The sequence below is a fragment of the Castor canadensis genome, chromosome 16 (genome assembly GCF_047511655.1).
Source record: "Castor canadensis chromosome 16, mCasCan1.hap1v2, whole genome shotgun sequence".
NCBI lineage: Eukaryota > Metazoa > Chordata > Mammalia > Rodentia > Castoridae > Castor > Castor canadensis.
This window is the reverse complement of record NC_133401.1, coordinates 62,493,753-62,506,031: the sequence shown is the minus strand read 5'-3', so window position 1 is coordinate 62,506,031 and position 12,279 is coordinate 62,493,753.

The following is a 12,279-nucleotide window of genomic DNA, read 5'->3' as shown; positions in this document are numbered from 1 at the left end:
TCTCTAGATATGGTGGGTGGAATCAGGTCAATGAGGACAATCCTCTTAGGAAGAACCCAAGGCTTGCTCAGGAGGTAGCTCTCTGAACACAAACCATATACATGATTTGAATGTGCCTCCGTGTCATTCTGTGGAACCCTAAAGTGATTATCTCAGCAATAATTATACTTCCAGCTGAGCCCAAGACCTGGCCCGCCACTCAGCAGCATGCCTGGACAGTAAGGAGGTGGGGCATTTGTTCTCTATGCTCAGATTGCTGATCAACCCTCCTCTGAGGGTCCTGAATCACTCATCTACCCGAGACTTAAATCCTCTATTAAGCCTTACTCTAGTTGACTCAGATGTCATTTTGTCCCTTTAAGGGGATTGTTATCATTCAATGTCTGATGTTCTGTTACATAGTTGAACTCAGAGCTTCCGTATCTCTGCGGACATAACCATTGCTCGTGTCTGTGTCTACCTGCGCTAAACAGTCAGGACATGGATCTCATGCTACCTTGTCTACTCTGAGAAAATGATATCAGATGCTATCACTGCTCATAAATCTAATGCCAGAGAAAATCACAGACACATGGCCTCCCCTGAGCGGCTCCAATCACTTGGAGCATTTTCTAGGATGCAAGCACATTTGTCAGTGCTCATAAGCAAAAGAAGCCTGAGGAAAGCAAACAACACCAACCACGGCAGCACCTCAGTACTGGCTCTGTCCCCTCCACCACCAGAGCTCTCCATCTCTGTGTTGCTGAAGTTCAGGTGGAGGAAGATCTTGAAAGGTTTGAAACCACAGACTTTTTCTAGCATCCTGGCCAGCATTACCATCTGGGCCCACTAAGCTCTGGAGGATGGGCAGTGAGCGGTGTCTTGCTGTCTGAGCTTCCCCAGTGCAGAGATGCTGCCACATGTCTAAACAGGGGCTAAGAATTTGGCTTCAGTAGATCTGATCAAGTTACAAGAATCATGGACTAAATCTAAATCAAATTTAGTCTTTGCTGCATCTGACTGGCCATACTTTGTTTCCAAATGGGAACCTTTACATGGTTGTCAATAGAACACATTTCGCAGAAACTTGAGCTGAGTGTAAACAAACAAGCAAACTGAACCTTTCCCAATATTGTATACAACTTTGTTTTAATGCTAATGTTTTTTATATTCTATGGATTCATTCAAGAAAATTAGCTTGTTCATTTCAAAAGGATTCATTAAACAAATCATTTATTTTTTTTACCTACCCATTATACATTAAGCATTTTGTTTTGTGTCTTTTACTGCATACACAGCAAACAAATGTTATATTTGTTCATTTCATTACTCACTAGAAGAAATGTTCAAGAGACATGAATAAATGCTGCCAAAAATAGACCTTACACACATGAAGTGATGTTTATCTTCACTGATGATAGGAGAAAAGCAAAAGAAAACCACAGTGAGATCCTGTGTTCATCTGTCATGTTAGCAAACACTGCCAGGCTTTCACAGACATGGGAGCAGAAGAGCTGATGTGCTCTGAATGGAGGGCAAGTCATTATCGTATATCAAAGTTACCAATGCACATGACCAAAGTGATGTAAAAGTTGTGATAGCATTTTACACTAGCAAAACATCAGAAAAACCGTGGCTTTCTACAGGGGAGTGATGCAATAAAGCATTTTATATTCATGAGAGAAATAATATGTGGCAGTCTAAATGTCCCAGTAAAATGACATAAAATGAACTCAACTTTATGAGGAGCAGAATAATGTATTTTGTAGACTATCTTTGTGTATGAAGGGGAAGTGAGAATATATATATATATATGAATAAATATATTTACAACTATGTTCATATTTACATAAAGGAATATTAGAGTAATTGAGTTTTGTATCATGCATTCATTATCTAACAATTTAAAATGGGTCATGCTATGCATATTACATTATTTCTCAAAACCACATTCTGACTATTTTCCATTTCCTTGAAGAATCTACAGTTTTAAATATGCATATGGATTTATTCTATGATATCTTTCTCCTTACTAAGTTCTTATTGGGTATTTGGGTTAATTTGAGACTGCTCTAGGGAGCATTGTAGTGAGTGAACATTCTTGCACATGATGTTAGAATATACATTTTGGTTCCTGAGAAAATTGGCAGATCAAATGATGAGAACACTTTGCAGCAGAGGCCTGTCCCACACCTGGGTGATGTGCTCCATGACGGCCCCTCATGGCTGGCAGTCTACAACAGCCATGCTGGAGTCCGGGAGCTTTTTCAAGCACTACTGGCCACAACCTGTGCTGTGTGTTGGGATTACTGAGATTTTTTTTTTAAGGTCTCTATGCCTGGCCTGTGACAAAGTCCTTGCCTCAATGACTCTCAAGGGCTCCCAGGAGAGGGAGAGCTATCTGTAAAATACAAGGAGCAGCAGGGCTACGTCAGACACAACTGGCATCACAGGGGCTTGGGATTACTTGATGTTTAGTGTTGGGGCTTGAGATCTGAGTTTCTAAGTGAAACGGGTGCAATTTCTGTACTGTAGTGCAGTTTGAGAACATTAGAAAAATACAAATCTTGCAGAACTTCTGATCCTCATTAGGTGGGAGGTATTTGGTGTTATTATAATTTAACCAAGAAGCAAACAAACAAAAAGCTCACAGAATATAATGGAAGCCACATATTCAGTAGCAAAAAAATTCCATGATATCTCATGCAACTGTTTAATTTTTAGACTTTAACTGAATAAAACTATAATATTAAAATACAGAAGTATCTTTGGTTATAGTAGGCCTTTGGTTATATCTTATTCCTCAGAATATCTAATTAGTAGTTATATAGGACTTTGGTTCCTATAATGGATAAAATTAACAATTACTCCTTGTGGCTTGCTTCACAGACAGAAAGACTTCAAACAATGACGTCTATGAGGAAAAAAATTCCAAAACAGTAAAAAGAACCTACAGTGTGACTCGTTGTCTCAAAGTTCTCCCTTTTTTGATAGCAGAGAATATATGGAGTTTGTAAATAGATTTTTTTAATAGTTGAGAATATTGATACCACAGTGTCTTCATGTGGAATGCACAATACACAGTTTATACAAATATTTGCATCGTTTTTTCATGGACTACCTGTGGATGTAGCCTTCTATTCAGGTATTTAATTTATCTTACCATGAGCCATGGACTTGAGTCATGGAAGTCCACTTGGTGAACAGGGCAGTGTAAAAGTCTTCCTACCATGAAGTACTGTGTGGCAGGTTTGCCTCTAGCCCTCTAATTGTGAGAGCAGCACAAGGACCAGGAGAGGAAATACAGGTGATAAGGACATTCTCCTTACCTCTCTGTCCCTAATGAAGTCAGAGCTAAAAGTAACCCCTTTCCATTCTAGGATCAAATAATATAGAAGGTAAGAGCAGACTGCTGAATCCAGGCTATGTGGGTTCAGACTCCAGCCATGTTGCTTTTCAGAACTATAGCAATGAGGAAGTTTCTTAGCCCTTTCTGCCTCAGTTTCTCCCTCTATACAACAGACAATACTACATATCTCACAGTGTGTTTGTGAGAATTAAATGAGTACTTAAACCAGTACCAAGCACATAGTAAGCACTATACCTGCAATTGCTACTATTACTTCATAAGAATGTCAATTACTGATTTTGTGACATTGTGTAGAAATCTGAAATTATTTAATTTGAACAAATTCTTCTAAATATATATGTGGGGGCACATCTCCAGACTCTTCATCTAAATCAGTAACAAGACCAGGAAAATCTCTGCTATCTGTGGCTCCATTCCTGTTGGGGAGTTAGGCAGGACCACTAGAGGTCATGAGCAGGCACAATAAGATGTGACACCTTCATGGCCTTCCCCTAGATATGCCTCCTTCCTCCTCTACTCCAGTGACAATGGCAGGCCACAGGAATGACTCAAACAGTGAATGAGCTTTGGGACAAGAGAGAGAGCACATGTCTCCAGAGTGTGGGGACATTTGGGGAGCTAGGTTGGGGAAGGGTGGCCAAACTGTGGATCCTATATTTCTTGTAATTCCCACTGGAGGGCTTAGGTCTAGGGCTTTGCCTTCAGGTGGAGGTAAACAGAGAGCGGTTCTGACAGAGTGCCGTGGGTGGGGTCCTGAGTACCTGGGTAGCAGAGGGGAGTTGGGGCCTCAGAGCCAGCCCTATGAGAATCCATCAACCCCCCACAACCTAGCCCAGTCAGGCTTGCCCACCTGTTGCATATCATAGCCACACAGAAGGTGTGAGGCCCTTGCACCTTAGTAGTAGGTGCTCAGCTGTTTCCTGGGAGGGGGGGCTCAAGGACTGCTCAAGAGACAGGCTGTGAGGAATTCCAAGATGGCAGCTAGAGGGAGGAAGCAGAAAGCGTGCCTCCTAAAGTAAAATCTTGGAGAGAAGCTGGAGATACACCTTACAGGAAAAACCACCTTACGGGAAAGAAGAGGCAAAGCTTTGACTCCACAACTCCAGCCTGCGCAGAGCATCTCCACTTCACGTTGAATGGAGAAACCAGGAAGGCCCCCGGGCCGACAGACACCAGCACCCAGACGGCTTGGGAAGACGCGGACCACAAGGTGAGCTAAGCGGTACGTGGTACTCCCACAGACAACCCTGACCAGATCAGCACAGCCTCCTGGACAGACTGACCCCCATCCAGGGAAAAAAAGAGAAACTGAGTAATAAGCAATAACAACAAAAAAGACACGTAGCAAAGAGGGTGGGGCGCCCTGGGTGCTGAAGAGTGGGGGAGGGGAAATCCCTCACAAGCCGGCTGGAGAAGGCAGGAGCAGCAGCACATGCCCAGTAATCAGGAGCAGGAAAGCTTGTAAAAGTGGCAGTGGGAGGAAAACTCCACAGGAGAGGGGAAAAGACCCACTTCCCACGTGAGCTGTAAATAAACAAGCTGGCCAGAGAAGGCAGGAGTGGCAGCACACACCCAGCAATCAGGAGTGGGAAAGCTTGTAAAAGTGGCAGTGGGAGGAAAACTCCACAGGAGAGGAGGGAAGACCCACTTCCCACATGAACTGTAAATAAACATGCAGGCCTGAGAAGGCGGGTGCAGTGTCACCACCCACAGTGTGCTTGGAAAGGGGAAAGCTTGTAGCAGTGGCATCACGCCCAGGAAAACTCTTAGTAAACAAAGCCTGCGAGGCCAAGTGAGTGTTAAGGTCAATCCTGAGATCTGCATAAATAAAGCCTCCAGCAACAACAGGCTGACAGCAGCGGGCAGATGAGCCACAGCCTCAGATACCATTCACACAACTGTCTCCAGACTCTTTTTTCTCTCTCCCTACCTTTGATGAGAAAACAACCAAACTACACTTGCATGCTGAAAAACTTACTGAAACTGTACTGCATTTGAATTTGGGACACTTTGCGGGGTATTTTTTTTGTTTTATGCTGTTTTGTTTTGTTTAGTTTTTGTTCCCCTTTGATGAGACAACAATAGAACTACTTCTGAGACACCATCTCCAGGACTGGAGGCTCATGGATGAACACCAAAATTATTAAAACTGAAACTTTATTGCATTTGTACTTGGAGATTTTATATATATATTTTTTTCACTTATTTTTTTTAATTTTCAATCCTCTCTCTGTCTCTCTAATGCCTGTTCAGCTTTCTGTTGATTAGTACACTATCTCTCCCTGTTTATATCTTTGAAACTTTTTTGTTGTTTGTTTGTTTTGTTTTTTTCTACTTGTTTATTTGTTTTTCCCTTTTCCTTTAACTTCTTTGCTTTCCATCTCCTCTCACCCTTCCATTCTAAATATCACCATTGTTATTATTACAAGCTAGAAAATACTTAATTGCACACAGTACAGGGACAATAACAACATAAAGGACAATGACGGGAAGACAGAAAAAACTGGGAAACCAGTTTCCCCACAGCAAAAAATTAGTATAGGAACCAGAGGGAAATGAAGAAAACAGATACTCAGATCCAGACGCCAACAAAATAAAGATAAACTATGCCAAAGAACTCAATGAAGCCCACAAGAACAATCTAAAAGAAGAAATAGTACAGGTAATAAATGAGAATTTTATAGAGATGATACTGGATATGGTCAACCAAAATGTACAGGAGACACTCAAGAAATTTCAAGACAACAAAAACGAAAATTTGAAAAAGCACAAGAAGAAATAAAAGAAACCATAGAAGCACTGTATAAACACCAAAGTGAAACAGAGAACACGATTAATAAAGAGATAAATGAACTCAGGACAAAAATAGACAACATTAAAGAGGAAACGACTCAGGATATAGAAAACCTCAGAAAAAAGAACGAAACAACAGTGCAAAACAAAATGGAAGGCCAATCAAGCAGAATAGAACAAACAGAAGACAGAATCTCAGAACTCGAAGATGAAATGGTAATTAAAGGAAAAACTAAAGAACTATTAATTAAACAACTCAAGACCTGTGAAAAGAAAATGTAAGAACTCACCGACTCCATCAAAAGACCAAACGTGAGAATCATGGGCATTGAAGAAGGAGAAGAGGTACAAGTAAAGGGAATGCATAATATATTCACCAAAATAATAACAGAAAATTTCCCAAATCTAGAGAAATCTATTCCCATACAGATGCAAGAGGCTTCCAGAACACCAAATGGACCAGATCAAAATAGAACTACCCCAAGGCATATCGTCATTAAAACAACAAGTGCATAAACTAAAGAAAGAATATTGAAGGCTGTAAGAGAGAAAAAACAAATAACATACAAAGGTAAACCCATCAAAATCACAGCAGACTTCTCAACAGAAATATTAAAAGCAAGAAGAGCTTGGGGTGAGATCTTCCGGGCACTGAATGAAAATAACTTCAACCCCAGGATACTCTACCCAGCAAAACTATCATTCAAAATAGATGGAGCAATAAAAGTCTTCCATGATAAGCAGAAACTAAAACAATATGTGACCACAAAGCTACGACTACAAAAGATTCTTCAAGGGATTCTGCACAAAGAAAGTGAAACCCAACATAACCATGAAAAGACAGGCAGCACCAAACTACAGGAAAAGAAAAAGCAAGACAGTAGAGAGTAACCTCAACTTAGGTACACACAATCAAACCTTCAAACAACTAAGACAACTAAATGAAAGGAATCACCACTTACCTATCAGTACTAACACTTAATTTTAATGGACTTAATTCCCCCATCAAAAGGCAAGGTTTGACGAAATGGATTAAAAAGGAAGATCCAACAATTTCTTGCTTACAGGAGACCCATCTCACCGACAGAAATAAGCATAGGCTTAGGATGAAAGGCTGGAAGAAGATTTACCACGCCAATGGCCCCCGAAAACAGGCAGGAGTAGCAATACTTATCTCTGACAAAGTAGACTTCAAACCTACATTGATCAAGCAAAATAAAGAAGGAATTTCCATACTAATAAAAGGGGAAATAGACCAAAAGGAAATAACAATTATCAACCTATATGTACCCAATGTCAATGCACCCAATTTCATCAAACATACACTGAAAGACCTAAAAGCATATATTTACGCCAACACAGAGGTTGTGGGAGACTTGAAAACACATTATCATCAATAGATAGATCATCCAAACAAAAAATCAATAAAGAAATCCTAGATCTAAAACATACCATAGATCAAATGGACCTAGTATGTCTACAGAACATTTCATCCAACTTCTACACAATATACATTCTTCTCAGCAGCCCATGGAATCTTCTCCAAAATAGATCATATCCTAGGGCACAAAGCAAGCCTCAGCAAATACAAGAAAATAGAAATCATATCATGCATTCTATCTGATCACAATGCAATAAAACTAGAACTCAACAACAAAAGTAAAGACAAAAAACATGCAAACAGCTGGAAACTGAATAACTCATTACTTAATGAACAATGGGTCATTGATGAAATAAAAGAGGAAATTTAAAAGTTCCTGGAAGTCAATGAAAATGAAAACACAACCTACTGGAACCTATGGGGCACAGCAAAGGCAGTCCTGAGAGGAAAGTTTATAGCCATGAGTGCATATATTAAAAAGACTGAAATATCTCAAATCAATGACCTAATGATACATCTCAAACTCCTAGAAAAACAAGAACAAGCAAATCCCAAAACAAATAGAAGGAGAAAAATAATAAAAATAAGAGCTGAAATCAATGAAATGGAAACCAAAAAAAAAAATACAAAGAATTAATGAAACAAAAAGTTGGTTCTTTGAGAAAATAAATGAGATTGACAGACCCCCTGGAAAACCTGACCAAATTAAGGAGAGAAAAAACCCAAAATAGTAGAATCAGGAGTGCAAAAGGGGAGATAACAACAAACACCATGGAAGTCCAGGAAGTCATTAGAGACTACTTCGAGAACCTATATTCAAATAAATTTGAAAATCTTAAAGAAATGGACAGACTTCTAGATACATATGATCATCCAAAACTGAACCAAGAGGAAATTAGTCACCTGAATAGATCTATAACACAAAATGAAATTGAAGCAGCAATCAAGAGTCTCCCCAAAAAGAAAAGTCCAGGACCTGATGGATTCTCTGCTGAATTCTATCAGACCTTTAAAGAAGAACTGATACCAACCCTCCTTAAACTGAACCACGAAATAGAAAGGGAAGGAAAACTGCCTAACACATTTTATGAAGCCAGTATTTTGCTTATCCCCAAACCAGGCAAAGACACCTCCAAAAAAGGAGAACTATTGGCCAATCTCCTTAATGAACATTGATGCAAAAATCCTCAATAAAATAATGGCAAACTGAATTCAACAACAAGATCAAAAAGATCATTCACCACGACCAAGTAGGCTTCATCCCAGGGATGCAGGGGTGGTTCAACATATGAAAATCAATAAACGTAATAAACCACATTAACAGAAGCAAAGACAAAAACCACTTGATCATCTCAATAGATGCAGAAAAAGCCTTTGATAAGATCCAACATCATTTCATGATAAAAGCTCTAAGAAAACTAGGAATAGAAGGAAAGTTCCTCAACATTATAAAAGCTATATATGACAAACCTACAGCCAGCATTATACTTAACGGAGAAAAATTAAAACCATTCCCTCTAAAATCAGGAACCAGACAAGGATGCCCACTATCTCCACTCCTATTCAACATAGTACTGGAATTCCTGGTCAGAGCAATTAGGCAAGAAGAAGAAATAAAAGGAATACAAATAGGTAAAGAAACTGTCAAATAATCCCTATTTGCAAACGACATGATCCTATACCTTAAAGACCAAAAAAACTCAACTCAGAAGCTCCTAGACACCATCAATAGCTATAGCAAGGTAGCAGGATATAAAATCAACATAGAAAAATCATTAGCATTTCTATACGCTAATAATGAACAAACTGAGAAAGAATGTATGAAAACAATTCCATTTACAATAGCCTCAAAAAAAATCAAATACCTAGGGTAAACCTAACAAAGGATGTGAACAACCTCTACAAGGAAAACTATAAACTTCTGAAGAAAGAGATTGAGGAAGTCTATAGAAAGTGGAGAGATCTCCCATGCTCATGGATTGGTAGAATCAACATAGTAAAAATGTCTATACTCCCAAAAGTAATCTACATGTTTAATGCAATTCCCATCAAAATTCCAATGACATTCATTAAAGAAATTGAAAAATTTACCATTAAATTTATATGGAAACACAAGAGGCCACGAATAGCCAAGGCAATACTCAGTCAAAAGAACAATGCAGGAGGTATCACAATACCTGACTTCAAACTATATTACAAAGCAATAACGATAAAAACAGCATGGTACTGGCACAAAAACAGACATGAAGACCAGTGGAACAGAATAGAGGACCCAGATATGAATCCATACAACTATAACCAACTTGTCTTTGACAAAGGAGCTAAAAATATACGATGGAGATATAGCAGCCTCTTCATCAAAAACTGTTGGGAAAACTGGTTAGCAGTCTACAAAAAACTGAAACTAGATCCATGTTTATCACCCTATACCAACAGGTGTTGGTGAGGATGCGGGGAAAAAGGAACCCTCTTACACTGTTGGTGGGAATCTAAACTAGTACAACCACTCTGAAAAAAAATTTGGAGTCTACTTAAAAATCTAAACATTGATCTACCATTTGATCCAGCAATACCACTCTTGGGGATACACCCAAAAGACTGTGACACATGTTACTGCAGAGGCACCTGCACACCCATGTTTATTGCGGCACTATTCACAATAGCCAAGTTATAGAAACAGCCAAGATGCCCCACCACTGACGAATGGATTAAGAAAATGTGGTATCTATACACAATGGAATTTTATGCAGCCATGAAGAAGAACGAAATGTTATCATTCGCTGGTAAATGGATGGAATTGGAGAACATCATTCTGAGTGAGGTTAGCCTGGTCCAAAAGACCAAAAATCGTATGTTCTCCCTCATATGTGGACATTAGATCAAGGGCAAACACAACAAGGGTATTGGACTATGAGCACATGATAAAAGCGAGAGCACACAAGGGAGGGGTGAGGATAGGTAAGACACCTAAAAAACTAGCTAGCATTTGTTTCCCTTAACGCAGAGAAACTAAAGCAGATACCTTAAAGCAACTGAGGCCAATAGGAAAAGGGGAACAGGTACTAGAGAAAAGGTTAGATCAAAAAGAATTAACCTAGAAGGTAACACCCACGCACAGGAAATCAATGTGAGTCAATGCCCTGTTATAGCTATCCTTATCTCAACCAGCAAAAAACCCTTGTTCCTTCCTATTATTGCTTATACTCTCTCTACAACAAAATTAGAGATAAGGGCAAAATAGTTTCTGCTGGGTATTGAGGGGGGGGAGAGGGAGGGGGCGGAGTGGGTGGTAAGGGAGGGGGTGGGGGCAGTGGGGAGAAATGAACCAATCCTTGTATGCACATATGAATAATAAAAGAAAAATGAAAAAAAATGTGGTATCTATACACAATGGAATTTTATGCAGCCATGAAGAAGAACGAAATGTTATCATTCGCTGGTAAATGGATGGAATTGGAGAACATCATCCTGAGTGAGGTTAGCCTGGCCCCAAAGACCAAAAATCGTATGTTCTCCCTCATATGCAGACATTAGATCAAGGGCAAACACAACAATGGGATTGGACTTTGAGCACATGATAAAAGTGAGAGCACACAAGGAAGGGGTGAGGATAGGTAAGACACCTAAAAAATCAGCTAGCATTTGTTGCCCTTAACGCAGAGAAACTAAAGCAGATACCTTAAAAGCAACTGAGGCCAATAGGAAAAGGGGACCAGGAACTAGAGAAAAGGTTAGATCAAAAAGAATTAACCTAGAAGGTAACACCCACGCACAGGAAATCAATGTGAGTCAATGCCCTGTATAGCTATCCTTATCTCAACCAGCAAAAATCCTTGTTCCTTCCTATTATTGCTTATACTCTCTCTACAACAAAATTAGAGATAAGGGCAAAATAGTTTTTGCGGGTAGTGAGGGGGTGGGGGGGAGAGGGAAGGAGCGGGGGGGGGGTAAGAGAGAGGGTGGGGGGAGGGGGGCGAAATGACCCAAACATTGTATGCACATATGAATAAAAATAAAAAAGAGAGAGGCTGTGTTACTCAGAGAACAGTGTCATGGAAAGACAGTCTTCACATGGCTCCCACAGAATGGAGCAGCAGGACTCATCAGTAGATGAGTACATGAGTGATGTGGATGCCACACAGAGGACAAGCCCTTGTGTAGTTGGCAGTCTACACTGAGGATGCTCAGGACACAGAGGACGGTGTGGAGCTCTCCTGGAGAGCAGGGAACCGCTCACACATTTGATCTAGGGTTTCCTCCCACAGAGGTTATCTGTAGCTCCCACCTGATTACCTGACCTGCCACTGCCTGGACAGCCAAAGGAGCTTGGGCTGGGGTGGGCTGGCCTCTGGATGCACAGGGACACGCACAGGAGTCCAGCTCCCACACACATGCTGTGGGAAGGCCAGGGAAAGGCCCTGTCCCCAGTGCCATGTCCTTCATTTTAGGCACATGGCTGAAGCAGTATTCAAAGGAGTTCATGGACCCTCCAGACTTTCCCTGCCTCAAGCAGTTAGTTGCTTACCTGCAGCTCAACGTGCCTGGATCAGATGAAGAGTGCCGTGCCTAACTTCTCCTCGCTAGATGGAGCACCCAGAACCCAGCGGGTGAGGAGTCTGGGGAGAGAACCTAGAGCAGGTGAGGAGGGCCCCATGCCCAAGCTCCAAGGTTGGCATTGGGCCAGGAGTAAGCAAGTGGCAAGAACCCCACAGGTGTGGACTGTAGTCTGGCCAGGCATCCTGTTGTGGGTTTCTCT